Source organism: Diadema setosum, chromosome 3 (genome assembly GCF_964275005.1).
Source record: "Diadema setosum chromosome 3, eeDiaSeto1, whole genome shotgun sequence".
NCBI classification, from domain to species: Eukaryota; Metazoa; Echinodermata; class Echinoidea; order Diadematoida; family Diadematidae; genus Diadema; species Diadema setosum.
In genome coordinates this window covers 43,108,551-43,123,680 of record NC_092687.1, presented here as the reverse complement: position 1 = coordinate 43,123,680, position 15,130 = coordinate 43,108,551, and positions in this window count along the sequence as shown.

Genomic DNA, 15,130 nt, shown 5'->3' with positions numbered 1-15,130 from the left:
AGTCCGAAGGTTCGCTATTCCGGAGATTCGTTAATCCGAAAATGAAATTCAGAATAACGAATCTTCGGACTAAAGAGCCTTCTGAATAACGAACCTGCGGAATAACGAGCTGTAACCAGCAATGATATGGCACAGACACAATATTGACAATCAGCAAGACTATGACTGGCATTACATTTGGATGACTGGTCTACACCTGAGCCGATTGCGACAACTTATACGTGTATGGGCACGGCGAGGTAGGAATGGAATAAAAAATGTAAATATCGATGCAGACATATCAAAAAAATGTGAGATATGATCATTCTCTACATGTTACTCCCATATTGTTAAAGGATAGATTGAAATTGGAAAAAAAGGTAGACTGAAAAAAAAATACATAGAAGACAATCAAATTAGTAGCATTTTACTGATTAAATGAAACTTTGAAATGAAAATGAAATCATATAATCCGATATATCGCTGTTAAAGAAAGCGCCAACAGAAACGCGTGGACACTTGGTTGTTTGTTTGTTTGCTTTTTTTTTCCTTTGATTGAATTCGAACATTTGAATTTCGAAGTGAAGAGGTTCTTCGCAAAAACCGATAAGTCCATATTTGCCAAGTGGAGATATTTGCTATTAAAGGTCAAGGAAAAAATAAAGAAAAAAATGCTTCTTTTGACCATAACTTTTAAAAAATGTACCTTTATATGTAGTGACCAATATATCATTTAAAAGGTATTATTTCGTACTTTTTGACAGAGACCGTTCTTCAAAATCTTCAAAAATGGACTTATCGGTTTTTGCGAACAAACTCTTTAAGTAGTGTTCCTATAAATGAAATTGAATGGAACTTGAGATGGAACTTAACGTCCATCCAGCCTGCACGAAATTGAATGCCAAATTTAAGTATTTAAACTGAAAGAATTTCTTTAAATAATTGAATGAAATAGACTCTACAAGGAATGACATAAAACGAAATTAAATGCTCAAAGAATCAAAATGAACCGTGGGAGTATAGGTCAGTGACCACAATCACTTGAATTTGAACACCTTTGCATTGATGAGATTGAAAATCTGATGGAATTGGACGGGAAAACCTATATTATCCCCAATACCTGGGACACATTTAGCATGACAATTATTGATCACTTGAAAGTAAATGCTTTTACCGCAATGCTGACATAGTACTGTTTTAGATTGCGCTGATTGAAGACCCCCCCCCTTTTCTTTGTTTTGTTTTGTTTTTTTTGTTTTTTTTTCTTTGTCTTATTTTGCTCGTCAGTCGATGAAACAAGGAAGTGGTATGAGAAACGACAGAAATGCACGGGAGCCTCTTTTTTTTTGTGCCAGAAATATTTTTTCGCGCCCATGTCGCGTTTACGGAACTCCTGGAAAAGGAAATGGAAATGAGTTTAAAAAACAAGCAAAAACAAGCAAAAACAAACAAACACAAAACAGTGTACAAAATCTATGGTATTAAGGGCCTTTTGGCATAAGACCGACGTTTTGCTGGGGGGGGGGTCTAAAACTCTTTTGCTCCAACATTGTCCAATACAAAGGTGTGACAATATTAAAGGCATTAGGAAAAGATTTCACATTCGTGATTATCCGACCTTTTCATATCCACCATCATTAATAGGGAAATTTGAATAACCTTTTGAATGATTCTGCATGCACTGTCTTGTTACATTATAGCAAGAATTATTTTGAAAACTTTTGTTGAATTTACTGTAGCATATCTGCGCATGTCGGTTGCCTCGTCACAATAACAACGACTCATTTGTACTGTCTTGTGAGCTGCTTCGGGTTTGCAAGAAAATTTCTGTATAGAACCTGTATTCCTGAATAGTTATGCATGCAATGAATGGTACGAACTGTAATCGTGAACTCTTCTCATTGTGCGATGTGTGCGATCTCACACAATGTTAATGAATCGTCGCCGTTAGCATTACCTATCAGCCTATGACATATATTACCCATACATTACTGATACCAACTCACTTTATTACAGTTAGAATATGGGTCAGAATTTTGAACGATGTACAATTGAGCCAAAACAAGGCAAAATTTAAAAAGAAATTCTCCAAATTATTCATCTTACCTAAAAGAGTATAACTCAAGCTTTAATATGAACCCAATTATACTAGGATTTTCCCAGAGGAACAAGTTTTTATTCACCGCTGAAGTTTACCATGTCCAGAGCAGCGAACGTCCGTGAGGAATAGTACAGCACATACACTTGAATACCATTTAACATAGTTTGCAAAGATCTGATTCAGTTCAAAATCCTAACGAAATATCTTAAGGGACATGTGTACGTGCTTGCAGAATATTAAGCTTGTACTCTTAGTCTGTACGTAATGGTAGACAACTGATGATTTAACTAAATTCGTCGTTTCTGTTGAAATATTGCTCTTCCGCTGAACACTTTCTCCACTTTACGCGCATTTTACAGAAACTCAATATTTTTACCTCTTATTTCACTATCCCATACTTTAATCCTCACTCCCAAATAATAACATACCCTTTTAAGATGTATCTGATCTAGGCAGTCTCTATAACCCAACGAACATAGCATAGTTTTCATCACGGAGGTTCGCATGTAGCTCACGGACGTTCGGAACAAACAAGATGCAGCTCTCTTGAGTTGGAAACGCATTCTACTCACAACAAACAGCAATTTCATATCGAGAACAAACTCCTCTGCAAAATCCTGAATAGATATTACCAATTCTCAATTATATAAGCTTGTCTATCTTCTCATACTGAGGAATCAAAGAAAACAATTTTTCCATCTCTCGTAAATGAACGTACAAACGTACGTGTAATCTCAGTGACGTAGTCCATCCTTGAGAACGAATATATTTATCAAAATTTCGTTATCATGAAGTAACGATTCAGGTCCTAAATTTGTTATCTAAAGTCTACAATGCAAAATTTGCTTATAACGAACATGGTCACAGCTAAAATTATGACAAAGAATTAACATAAAAAGACAACAGAAATGTGCTCCGTTATAGAAATACGAAGTTTAGCTAGGGAAGGCAAACGAATACGTTGGGAAGAAATCCCTCTATGTTTGCTCCTTGTGTTACACACTGTTACCGAGGAGAATTTGTATTATTATATTAGTCAGAAATGATAATAGGTTCGATACTGCGAAGTTTCATCACAACAAGACACAATAAGTCCATATAACTTGGATGGATGTTTGTGACTTCGATATTATACAATATGGTTCGTTATAACAAACATTTTGTAGCGCGTCATTTCGGAGGCTCGTTATTCATACAGTTTGTCAATACGAAAATTGAAAGAGTTCGTATAATTATGAAGCTTTTTTATTCGGTAAATGATATGAATCTCCGAAGGTTAATCGAAAGGTTTATCAATTGGAACACGAAAAATCATGTTCGCTTATCCAAATGTGGAGAAACAAGTTAACAACTAAAATCCTCCAAATTTCAAAACCTCATAATAACCGTTTTCACCGAAACGAATATCAGGCCCTTTCCACTTTTAGAAGAACGGACCTAAAAATAATGATCCTTAAAATTTATTTTTCGGACTAACAAACTTTCGGAATAAGAAAATTTTTAATAACAAACTTCCTTAATTAACTACAAACTTTTTTTTTTTCATTTTCGGAATAACAAACCTTTGGCATCGGAGTAACGAATCTTTTAGGAAGAGCGAACGTATCAAAGTGCAACCTTAAACCTATTCTTAATCATTAGTTTTTTAACATGTGTTTTCAAAATAAGCACAAAAGCAAAAACAAATTGACGATCTCTCGGTCTCTTAAATGTAAAATGAAAAAAAAAATTCTTGGAAAGAATTACAAATGAACATTGCTTTTCATTGATGAGTATAAAACAACACCATGTGATGATAAGCGGAGGATTTGTTTGTTTTCATCAGACAATGATTGTATACTGCATTATTTTTGTTCGCTTGTGACGGCATTTCGATGAATGAAAAACATAAACAAACAAACAAAAACTTATCCAGAGGAATTTGGTACAACGGGAGTGCACTGACAATTCTTTTCTCTGTGTGTTGGAGCTCGATCCCTTCTCTGTTTCTAAGTCATTTTCATTCAACTGCTTCCAAGTCCTTTTGAAACTTTTCCATTTTTTATTCAACACATGCCCATTTCAGACTTCTTCCGTCATTATCCTGCATGCTATTACGTAGCACTTTTCGGATTTGTTTTGGTTTGTTTTGTTTTGTTTCTGTTTTCTGTTTGGTCGCAGCATGTCCAGGCTATTGAGGGAATGAGAGAAAAATCGTCATGAAGAGAAAAATAAGAATGAATGAATGCATTTAATATCATGACAATTACAGCGAACGTCCGTTGTGGAGACCATAACTGGATGTGTTCTGTTTGAGACGGCAGCTACCATACTCAAAAGATAAACACTTGGCGCACCTGTCACTAAAAAGTGGCACTGATCCTCTTTCTCCTACTATGTAATCCATTGACTTATTCTACCAACGAACATCCGTGACCAAAATGTTTTCCTTTTGTTATTACAAGTAAATTGAGTGCTGAACGTTATTCACTTTTGGGTATGAGCGGCTCGGTGATTTGGTAATATTTTCAACTAACATTAACTTTATGTGCAGTAATATATTTGTAATTATCAGAAATGTCCTTTCTCGGACAGAACGTCCGTGAGAGAAACTTTCAGAACCTGTAACAGTACAAATTGTCTCCAGATCCTCATTAGAAAGAAATTTAAATGCACAGAAATTACAGATTACGCAAAATTCCATTTTCCTATAACTTTGTTTTCAGTGTCTAGCTGTTTTTGTATAATTAGAGGGAAAACAAGCGTAAAATTGTGAGTAAATTTTCAACTGTTTGTTCATCATGATCACATAACGCCTTAAAAATTCTGAAACTTCTGCCCTAAACTCATTGTTTACTTTGTCAAACTTTATTTGTGGCTACTGGAGCTAAAAATTTTAAAGAATACAGGACACTTTCGGGACAAGTTATCCCTATCGAAGGGATTGCATACGTCACGGACGTTCGCTGGAATTGTCACGGACGTTCGTTCTACAGATAGGGTCATGTTCCAGGACGGATAACTAATCGGCAGAGAGTACCTAGCCTTCCTAACTCTTTCAAAAATTTGAAAAGGTATTGTCAATGCAAATTATACGAAATTTGACATCCTTACAACATATGTATTGCTCAGAGGGGGATCAGGAGATGAATTATTTTCAGAGAAAATATTAATTATTTGCTTGGTTTTCGGTGAATTGCATGGTCCAAAAACTGCGGACAAGCTTCAGTCCGCTCCAAAAATAACATGCAGCTCCTCGGCTAGAGAGCCAAAGGTAAAATGCACCTTCGTCATCAAAACAAGATGTGTCCCACTCGAAAACGTTTTAATCATCACGGACGTTCTTTTTTTCTCGGAGGTTCGTCCAAAAATATAATTTCGGTTCCTATTTGACAAAGGATGGACAGAAACTCAAAACAAACATATTATCGTGTGGCTAGATCTTAGTTGATTACGACTCAGAACAATATCACCAATAACGTTTAATGGGATACGATCTCTATTAGAAAATAGCGGAAGCACGTCCGTGACGAAAACTGAGTATAATTTTGCATAAAAGAATATTACGTCCCATGTACAGCCAGCAGACGTACAATTTTTGCAGGATATGTTCATTAGGTGGAACACCAAATTTTCGTATACATTACAGTTGGGACAACAAAGTAGAATTTGCAGCAGCGATAGAAATAAAAGCACCACGGACGTTCGTCTGTTTAGGACTTTGATATTTCAATTGTTCTCTGTGATTTTATCCGTGCTCATAAAGTTCTTATGATTTTGTGGTTCATACCCATTATTATTATGTCAGATCCAGAACATGGTCAGATATTAGATGCCACGTACGCTTAAAAATGCACATCATTAGTTTGAAAAACAGAAATTATTGTGAAAATAGCGTTTGTATCGTATTTTTACGCTTTAAGTCCTTGTCAAATGAAAAATATCAGGCAAAAGTCAACCAAACCATATATTTCCTGAAAGGAAATTTACCAATCTTTGGGATGACATGAAAAAATCTGGTTTCTTATATCATCCTGGCGTGTTCTAAGGGAAAGAATTTCACAAGGTGCGAAAATTGGCAATTGTACATCGTTCAAAATTCTCACGCATATAAATGCTAATATATGTGGGTATGACATGCGCCTTTGAATGTTTCTACAACAGATATATGGCGCCATACAAATGCTGTGGATCATCATCATCATCATCATGACATATATTATGAAAACTACAATCGATGTAAATTGCAAGTAATTTAAGTTTTTGTTGCGGGGATGGAGAAGATAGATAAGCACCCTTCCCCCGCCTTGACATTTTTGGCGATTATTGTAAAATGCAGTTTTATTTTTCTTTTCTTTTCAAAGTTGAATTTATTAATGACTTTTTCCTTTATGTCATGTTGCGCGCACTTTTAGATCCTATTCGAGAAAATAAGGATTGTAGACTTGACAGAATATAGCACATTTCCGTAACCAATGTCACCGAAAATGGTAGTTTCCATTGACTTTTGTATGTACAAATTGTAGGTTTTACAAGAAATATCATCAGACGACTTCCCCTATTTTCTTCTCAAATAATAAGCTGAGGAATCCTAACGAGTACCCTAACCCCCATCCCCGCGCATTATTCCATGCATACGATTCCCAAATTCTCCATATGTACATGGGGTTACAATGATTTTGTCTGTGTTCTTCACCTTTACAGAGCAAGATATCGCCTATTTTCACATAATGCAAATATGTAGAGTCTATGTGGAGTGCAGAAAGCTATCTCACCACTCTCAAACTCTTGTAGATAATGTCCGAATCCAAATCCTGGTTTTTCTATCGGTACTTTGAAGTCAGTAATGAGATTTTGCATGTGCTCCAAATCACTAGTGTATCGATCGATACTGACGAGGCCCTTTGTTTTACTCAACCAGGCTATGATTACCGAATCATCTCTACAAATGGCCGGACGGGAATCACGGGAATTGATAAAGTCAATCTCTAAGATATTCTCCTTTTTTCCCCAGCTATCAATGCACAATACAGCATGTACATCTTTCACCATCAATTTCTCCGTTTTGTGAAAGGAGAATATCTCCTGAGGTCTATATCGGTCACACATTATTTCCCTGACTGGCTTACCACCCTGTTGGGTATATACATGGATGATCTTGGGTCTCCTATAACCCACGTAGATATTATCATCTCTATCAACATTGAGACCACCAAGTCCTTTTGGAAGGAGTTGCATCATCTCGAATGTGACGTCAAGCTTTTCCCATTGTGGACTGTACACTGACATCTTGTTTTTGACATCACGCACAACACTTCAACTATCAGTCAGGAATCCAATTCTGACTATAGCGTCATCCTTCAGCACGGTCTGCTGTAACTCGCCATCGGGGGAGTAGAGAAGAATTCCGCCCTGTTTTGATGCCACCGCCATCTTACCATCTGGTGCAGGAATCATACAGGACACCTTTACTGCACCTTTCCACGGGAACTCCACTTCTGCTCTGACGTCACACGAGTAACATTCCAGCTCGCCAAGGCGGAGTTCACTGACCTTCACGTACTTACGGATGAATTGAATCTGACCTCTCTGTGCCATAACGCTCGGACACCGTGACTGGTCGTTCATCTGACGGATTGTTCGCTGATTCTCTTCACCCATGTCATATGATTCCTTCTTGAATTTGTCAGACCGCCGTACTTGATGTTTCAGCGCTATTTTTCTGTCTTACAGTAGTTTGATGACTTTATCGTATGTCTTGTCGATTTCACTATTGGCGTCTCTCAACATGTACTTTGTTCTCTCAAATTGTGTTGAATTTCTATGGACTCAAATATGTTTTCAACTGCTGTTTTCATCGATTTTACTATTTCTTGCAAAGCACTCAAGTCTTTCCGATGACCCTCATGAGTATCTGTATTTCTTAAACAGAATAAGACATTTTATATCAGTTGAAACGGCTATTATATTCTATAAATCCATCATTCAAAGTAATTTCGATTATTGTGATGTTATATCGTCATAGAAATTATATTAATCAGAGCTCTATTCAGCGTCTTCAAATTCTTCAGAATCATTCATTAAGAGCATTGTTGCAGATAAATTTGAGATGCCTCACAAATTAATGTTGCTACACTTGAGATGAGAAGAAATAAATATATAGTGTGAACAATGTATAAAGTTATTCACAATTTAACCTCTAAATATATAAGTAAAATGTTTCAGTTGAAAATCTTTGATTATGACTTAAGGAATACAACAGTGATATTCAAGTTATCATATATCAAAACGTGGTTTAGGCAAAGGAATTTTAGTTATCAAGGCCCAACATTATGACATACATTGCCAACATGCGAAAAACAGCAAACAATTTTTAGCGGTTATGGACGTATCTGACACGACAAAGATATTGTACCCTTTCGCCGGCCATTTTTTTTTTTCAGTTAAACCGAGCACGTATTAATTTCTTTTCTGTAAATATTTCTTTGTCTTTCTTACTTTCTATTTTTACTTTTGCTCTAATTTGTTTCATCTAATTGTGTTTTATATATACATGTATGTCATGTACATTGTGTATATAATGTTTTGGAAAAAAAAAAGTATGTAATTTTTACCTCATGACGCAGGAAGAACAGCCGTCTGGCTGAATCATGTGCCGTGCTGAAATGAATTAATGAAATGAAATGAAATGAAATGAAAACACGTACTCCTGACATCCGGTACAATAACAGTCCTTACACTTCGTTGGCCGAACTTTTCCCGAGAGCACCTCGGTCACGGGGACAACTTTGTGGTTGGACAGCAAACTCCTGTGTCGAGTGGCATGTCACACACGATTTAAACATAATAATCACTATTGCCCACAGTTGTGACAGCAGAACGCAACTTCCAACTTTTCGTCCATCAGACAAACTTTACATGTTAGAATATTAGTTTTTCCTTCGGCCTCGAGAGAACTCAGTGGCACGTTTGTTTGCAATTTACCTATACTTCCTCTGGGTAAGGATGTTCCTTTCCTGCACACCGAAACAGGGCATGTTAGAATTTATTGGTCTGTTGATTTTTGAAGATACGTTGCAAACAATCTTCGCAGAAGGAGTGTGAACATGCCAAGGAGTTAGGGTGGTTTAAAAAGACGGACAAACCGAAAACTTTACAAATTCTGGCTGATGACGTCAAGAAACGTTGCCATGGTGTTTACCTGTCCAACAATAATATTAAAGAAAGAGAACCGCAAGACTTCATTGGCATCTACTGAATTTTATCTATACCGATTGCGTAATGTAAAGTTGGAAATCAACGATTTCAATGATTGCTACGCATATACGGCCGGCCGTTTGCTTTGCTACCACATTGCACAATACTCTCAGGCCAGGTTCACCGGTTTAATAGCCACGTGACTCTCTCAATGTTATGTAAACACAAAGCCAATTTGTAGTACCTAGATTGGTTTTACACATGTACACATGTCGTGGATAGGTGGTACTTTAGGGGGCTGTGATGATGTGGTGATAGACCCAGGACTCAAATGAATGAGTGGACGCAGGATTGTAGTTCACTTGACTTTATTGGTGTCAGTAAATCGACACACAAAAAAGAAAACCCTGCAAGAAACAGGAAAACAATCATAAGTTTGTATTCAACATTTCATTTCTTAATAAATTGATCCCCCTCTTTTTGCAATGCAAGAGCACTTCCCAAAATGTGAAAACTATATGTATATATATGGTGCTAAATCTACAAATGTAATTACTTTCCATGCAGATCAAGATAGAAGCTATGATGCAATACACAATAAATTGTCTTCAACACTCGTGGACTCACTATCCACACAATTATCTCGAATATCCAAACTTCCCAGGATATTCACAAAACTCTATAACTCGTTCATCGCCCGATACATGAACTAGTATTGTATCAATGAACTCTAATCAGCCACCATCTAAACTCGCATGTACCATCTAAACATGCACTCGAATAAACAATTTAATCATTACCCCATAGCGACTATCATAAATCATGTACCTACCAATAATTACTTCCATGTAAATCTGTTTCAGTTTCTGCATACCGAAAGCTTTCCCCCTTTTTAGCAATAGATAAATCACCAAAAAAAAATTCATTGTTGTATCATACACAGTTGCACATTATACACAAAAATGGTGAACAATTGCTCATAAATCATTCATGCCTACCCTAAGTCAGGTAGCAACTCGCTCTTTGAAAGTATGGACCCTCATCCTCAGACATGAGAACACCAGTACCGGAGGGCTGAACATCTCACCCATGAACACTAAAAATAAATACAGTAAATTGATTCTTCAGTATACCACTGTACTGTCATAATGTTCATTTAGGAACACAAAGATTCAATTCTCTTCTATCAAACTTTACTAATTTCTCGATCAACATTACAATCATTCAACTCAAAAAATGAATCAATTATAGATTTACTTAACCATGCTTTGAATACAATACTCATCGAAATTATGATCATTCTATACATTAAAGAATGAAATTATTATAACAACCATTGATTAATTTATAAACTGGCGCCATGTAACATCATTAAGTCATGGGCGCCGCCATATTGAATAATCTAAACCATGGGTGCCGCCATTTTGAACAATCTAAATCATGGGCGCCGCCATTTTGAATTGACTCAAATTAAAACACCCTCCACCTAAATTCACACTTTGACATATATACCACAAATGATTTCTCAGTTCATATTATTTCCGTGAAAAGAACAAAAATCACATCAACTCAAATTTCTCCCATTTACATTCCAACGGCCCTATTTATACTGTCATTAGTTTAACTCAAACAAATTTCACCCGACATCTGTCAGTTTTATAACAATGTACACGTGTATACAATTAACTAATAACGTATTTTTATACTGTCACAAATCTCTTTCTCTTGATAGCTATAACACAATATAAAGGACTTACAGTTGTAAAGGACTTACAGTTGTTGTCCAAAAGAAACTCTGCCAAACCAAAAGACATCATAACAGGCAGAAAACAGCCAGACTCAACCCATTGCGGCAGGTTGCTTGTCCTAGCTACGGTGCGAGAGTGCGAAGTGAGGTGTGTGTCGTGCAGAGTGCAGTGCAAGTGTCCAAATTTCCCGCGGTACATACGAACAGCACAAAGGGCGCATTCATGTGCAACTCAACCCCTGGAAAATGACTAATATTCATCCGCCTACTGTCCATTTCTGTTTACAGTAAAATTTCACAAAATTACGAAAATTATCCTTCTCACTCCTATTTCTAAACACACCAATCTAACCTTCCATTTTCCAACTACATATACCAAATTACGCATCACAAATAGGGTGTACATTAATTCCAGACACTAATTTCTGATACATCGGTGCATGGTCATCTTGAATACCTAAAGCATTCCGAATTCCTGACTGTGATTACCAAGCACGTTCGACAAAAAAAAAAATGTTTTAAGAATGTCTCAAAATATGTCTTATGACCCTTTCCAGAATGCTTAGAGAACCGCTAGTATCCATCTGGAACGTCCAGAAATCTCTTTCAGAACGTCTAATTTGTATTCCTTATTAGGCATTAAAAAAGTACAGTAATGAGATTATACCGACACAGTCTGGGATTGATGTACCCTAATCCTACTTTTATAATAATCCTATATATCCTAACCTGTTCTACCTATATAAGGCTACGTACTACATCTTTCTGCCATTCCTAGCTGATGTGTTTGTATCACATTCTTTTACCAGCCAAAAATGCTATAATACGTCCAGACAATCCCCATGGTAACTAAAACTGAATCAAACATGCCTTAATTAGGGCAAATATATTGAAATACGTCTTCACACCATAATTTGAAATTTTGAATAATGTAAGTGCAATTTTTAACACAGTTATAAAGTTTGGACCCAGAGTAAATACTTTAGATTTCAATGTCTATGTGGTTTTAAAACTTTAGATTTTCTGTCTTAAATATTCATAATATGCGTGAATATTCATTCGTTACAAACGTTTTGCAAAGGACGTGATTCATTTTGTAACGCCCATGGACGTTTTAAAAATGGTTCACAGAAACCTTGGCATTGCGGTAAATGCGAAGTCAAAATGCTGATCGTATATACACGTTAAAAAAAAATGTCCGTTTTAGACGAAGACGTACCTAACTTCTACACACACACACAAAAAGAAAAGAACAAAAAGTTGAGGAAACGTATTACTGTGTTTGCTGGGAAGGGCCTTTTGGATGAAGCAAGGTCTGTGCAAATTCCATGAAGCTGACGGTGCAAGACTGAACTTTATTAGATATTGCTCCTATGTAGGGCAATCCTTCTTTAGTACAGGTAATACAGTCATGCATGATGATGAACCTCAAATAGGTACTGACATTGAACGATTTCACTAAGACAAGTGGCTACTGAAGCTCAAATTTTTAGTTGATCAAAATGTTCTTTCTTAATTTATCCGGAAATGTTTCTATAGTAACAGATTTTATAGAGCAATAAGTTGAATTGATCGATTAAAGAATTTAATTTCCATTGTGTTGTCAATGGTGATGGTTTTCAAACATAATAGAATAACTGAGTCTTGAATGGAAACAGAGAACTGTGTGAAATGAACACCCCTAATAGCTCACGATGGATTTAAGCCGTTTTGCAAAGAACACAATTAATTTGGCCTATGAGTACTCATGGCGTGACCTGCGGTGACTAAATTCAAGACAGGTTGCAGGGTTTTACTGTCCCGGAACTAGGAAAATAACTATATTAGTATAAGACTAATTTAATGTATTATATTTATATTATACAGAAAAAGAATGAATTACATTCTACGCATGTTTTATTCAGTGATTCGTTGCACTGCCCATATTGTGTGAAACCACTTGTATGAATTAACATGCATGTGAAAATGACGTGCAATATGCTTACCAAGACGGTATGCTTTACTTCCGGGTTCAAATTAGTGGATTTTTGCTGCTGATGTCTGGCTCCGAAGCGCGTCATGAATGAGATCGCAAGTTGAATGTCCAGTCTGTAGGAAAGTGCGCCCACGAGTTACATTGAATGTCGTCTTTCTAGAAAGATCAAAGCAGAAAACTGATGGCAGGTTAAAACATGGCAGCACTCACAAAATGGCGAGCCATGTCCTCAATTGGACATAATTACCTCATTAACGTTATTAGGTTACTGTACATACACGAATATAGGTACTATCGTAATGATTACTCGGTATAAGCCTTGTTCATTGATGCACGCACTGTGAGTGCGCGGAGGGAGATTTTATGATACCTCTTTGCGATGATCATCCCCTATCGCTCATGACAGACGACACTGCTCGATCCTTGCTAACCACCATGAACCACTGAACTTTGAAAACATACAAACAGCGGCTGCCGGGGAGCAGCCAAAATCTCTTTGTAGCAGACAAATCAAGCAGTGTAGACTCGTACTTTATAATCTCAAAGTTCAATCGTGAATCTAAATAATTCTCAGAGTCCATATAGAGCATACGCGTCGTAAGTATACCAAAGGGATCTATAGACATATTATGTTTACCATTAAACTTTATTGGTCATGTAAGCTATTTTGCCATTACTAGGTCGGGAAATATATCGTGCTAGTGTAGTGATCACATATGTAAATAAAAGAAAAAGGTTTTGGCCTAAAAGGGATAGTACACCATTGATGAAGATGAGAATTGGGCTTTTAAGTTTTTGCAAGATACCAAGAAAACACATATGAAATAGTACAGAGCATACCATTTTAACAGGAATTCAAAGTTTATTTGATGAAAATCGGGTTTAGAATGACTGAAAAATCCTAAAACAAAGGGGAAAAAAAAAGCAATCGTAATAAAGTGTGGGTCCCACACTTTATTAGAATCGCTGTGTTTTTGATATCTCATCCATTTCAAAACCAATTTTTATCAAATAACGGGCGTTGAATTCCTCATGGAATCACATGCTCTTTCATATTTCATAAGAGGTTTCTCATTATACAACGTCCAAGTAGATCCTTGTAATTTGATTGGAGGATTGTTGGTGACGTGATATTAAATAAGTACTCCATTCAACGCGCCGTGCAATTTTGGTTCTATTTTTGCGTGCAACTTGGTTCGATTTTTTCGTTCTATTCCACGGTTCGAGAATTGTACGGTATTGCGTGTACTGTGTGTTGCATATTGAGGATCGCATGCAGCTAGCGCAGGTACGTGTGCGGTACATGCATGCGCGTACGTAGGCCTACGTAGTGCTATGATACGTGTATGAGCGCTAGTATAGCTGTGACCTGTATCTACACTGATTGCACAAGCCAGAAAGAGAATCGCAGTGGATCCACATGTAAGTATGGCTATATTTTTCATACATTATATAGACTTCTAGGCCTACTTAGACCAAAAAGATCTACTTGGACGTTGTATAAATCAAATAGTGTATGGTCTTTACTCGTGCAATGGAACGAGATTTTGCACTCGGTGAAAGATGAGGCGCACTATTCAACTCGGCTTCGCCTCGTTGAATAGAGCGCCTCTATCTTTCACCTCGTGCGAAATCTCGTACCATTGCACTCGTGACCATTCACTATTTGTATATCATCTCACACAAAAAATGTTAGAAACCTGAAATTAAGTCTCAACCAAAACTATACGATCCCTTTAAGTGGTTTATAAAATTGCATTCTGAATCACTTTGACCACAAGCTCTATCCTGGTCAGCAAACATATTGTTTGTTGCAACCGCATATCATTTTTATTACTGTTTCTGGCATTTTGACAAAAAAGAGGAAAAAGTATGCTTTTTTAATTCATCTGCATTGAAGTTTAACTGCAAATTTCTGAAGTAAATAAAAATTAGCCACTTTAATAGCGCATGTACATTAAAGTACGGACACACACACACACACACACACACACACACATACAGGCACAGGCACATAAACACGCAAACACATCTCCCACTGATACTGACAGACACACTTTTGTAATATTTTTTTCTTCGAATTTCGTTCAATATCACTGTTGTTTTCACGATGAAAAAACGAATTCGAGCAATCAATGATTTCTTGTAGATT